A 2,719-nucleotide genomic window follows, 5' to 3' on the forward strand; every position below is an offset into this window, starting at 1 on the left:
CCCCCCGGCCGGGAACAGCTGTGCCCGGCTGGGAACCCTCCCCGGGGGGGGCTGGCCTGTCCTCACCCTCCGCCCGCAGCCGGGAGGGGAGACTCGCCCCCCGCGGCAGCGCAGGGCGGCGTTTGCTGCCCGAGGGGTCTTTCCTGCTTTTAAGGGTTTATGTGCCCGCCTTTTCCTCCCGATAAAGCGCCTTTTTGGGGAGCCCCACAAGCAGCGGGGAGCCTGCAGCACCCCGGGGCTGCGGGTGGAAAAACTCCTTCCCCGGGAAGAGCGGTGGAGCCCCGGGACGGGGACAGGGAGGGGGGGTCTCAAGGCTCAGCCCGACCGAGTCAGAGGCACCCTGGGCTCGGATCGGGGTGGCCCTGCCATCACCACTGCTGGGGCCCCGTGGGGGCTTCATGAAAGCTGCTTCCCCACAAACGCCATTGGTACCCACGCACCTATTAGCTCCGTCTCTTATTTAACTTCCTGCCAATTAGCCCTGTGCATCCAGTGACGGCCACCTCCAAGGCTGCCATCAGCCAGAGGAGCTGCCTTCCAGCCTCGCGCTGCCAACGCTTTTCATGACGTTGTTGCCAAATCTCCTTTCCCCCATCTCACCTTTGAGTCACCGTAAAGCCCCATGGATTTCTCCTATAATCTTTTTTAAACAAATCTCCCACAAAGTATCAGCCCCAAGCTCCTCCGTATCTCGGCTGTCCAGCTGCCACCAGCAGCCATGAGCCAAGAGTGGAGAGGTCCCCCAGGTGCATCAGAGGAGGGAAGCCCACCTGAACACTTCTCCAGCTCCATGCTTACCAGGCCTTCATCCAAAAATCACAGAATCATGGAATTGTCAGAGTTGGAAGAGACCTCTAGAGATCATCTAGTCCAACCCCCCTGCCAAAGCAGGATTGCCCAGAGCACATCACTCAGGACTGCATCCAGGTGGGTCTTGAGGATCTCCAGAGAAGGGGACTCCACGACCTCCCTGGGCAGCCTGTTCCAGGGCTCTGTCACCCTCACCATAAAGAAGTTCTTCCTCATATTTGAATGGGACTTCCAATGTTCCAGCTTGTGCCCATTGCCCCTCGTCCTGTCACTGGGAACCACTGAAAAGAGTCTGGCTCTGTCATCCTCCAATCCGCCCTTCAGATACTTGTAAACATAGATCAGGTCTCCCCTCAGCCTTCTCCAGGCGCAGCTCTCTCAGCCTTTCCTCCTAAGGGAGATGTTCCAATCCCTTAGTCACCTTAGTTGCCCTGCGTTGGATGGCAATGCCCCATCTCCATAAGGTGATACCTGGCTTCTTTTTCACAGCTTGTCATAGAGGCGACCTGAAGTTCTGTATCCCGTGGCATTTGGAGAAAGACCAAATAGCTCTGGGAATACTGCCCCCACGGCAAGGCCAAACGAAGGATACAAGTGGGGACACAGCCAAGCAGTGGATTCAGTGCACGCCTTGAAGAGGTGAGCTGGCTCCTGGCCCAAGTCACTGGCATCATCCCAGCTGCTGGCAGGAGTGAAAAGGGAACTTGGAATCACCCGATTCACTGCTGACTGGCCCAAATGCCTGAATTTCTTCAGGTTGAAGAAAGCAGATGGGTAGGTACCAGATCAGACAAACCTAGATGGCAGTATCTACGCTACGTGCTTACCAACTGTCTTTCTCAAGGGTGTGCAAGCTGTGAGCAGCTCAGGAAGGGATCCACCAGCACCACAAAGCTTCCCTACAAGCCCATGTTGGCTTTGCACTCGTGACACACACGAGCCACTTTTTTTATCCCACCTGGCTGCTGTCAGATCTAGCTTTGTGGGCACCAGAAGTTCATCCAAGGTGAGCGCTCCCCTTAGAATGCACTCAGCCTGTCTCCATCAGGTGAGACATTAACCCAGCTTCTCAGTGCATTTGTTTTCAGTGCCAGTATCAGGCATGCTTCATTTTTAGCTGTCTGCCATGACACCCTGCAGTCATGAACTTGCCACAAAGCATCATCACACCTTGTACCAACTGTTCATGGGACACCACGTATTGCTGACTCCGGCTACATCTAAGCCCCTCTTCAGAACAGCTCCCAAGGTCATGGCTTGGCATACGTGAAGCCTGTCTGCTCAGGTCACAAGCTCCTCTTGCCCTAGTCAAGTTCTAACCTCACAGAGCAGGACAACTCTCCTGCTCCAGACTGCCAGTCTGAAAATATCAGCAGTGAACAAAAGAACATAAAAGGAAGTTTTCAAGCATTAGGAGGGTTTGAAGTGAGGGGGTTTGTTCATTGCACGTTTCTTCTTCACTTTTCCTGTCTAACACAACCAGTGCATGAGAATGCAGTCTCTCAAAGCTTTGCCTGATGTGCAGCAACTGTGAGAAGAAAGGATAAGCGTGGTGAAAACAGGGAGACAACAAAAGTCTCTCTGAACGGAGAAAGATTAGCCCACGAGTGGAAATCTTGGAGACAGGAAATGATCTTGAGATAGCAAAGAAGGTTCTTGAGTTTCTCCAGTGAAACAGAGTTCCTCAAAATGAGCCGGGAGGGACACACTGGGAGATGAAAACAGGTAAACTTAAACTTTGTAAACTTAAGAAAATACAGGTGAGGTGGAAGAAACAGAAAAGAGGTGGTTTGATAGTGCTTAATTTTCACAGCCTTGGGAAAGTAGGAGATTTGCTTTGGTTTGGGTTGTTTTTTTTTTTTTTATTTTAACCGTGCCCTCTGTTTTCCCTAGGTCAGGAATGCTCATT

The sequence above is a fragment of the Calidris pugnax genome, unplaced genomic scaffold (assembly GCF_001431845.1).
Source record: "Calidris pugnax isolate Ruff unplaced genomic scaffold, ASM143184v1 scaffold404, whole genome shotgun sequence".
NCBI lineage: Eukaryota > Metazoa > Chordata > Aves > Charadriiformes > Scolopacidae > Calidris > Calidris pugnax.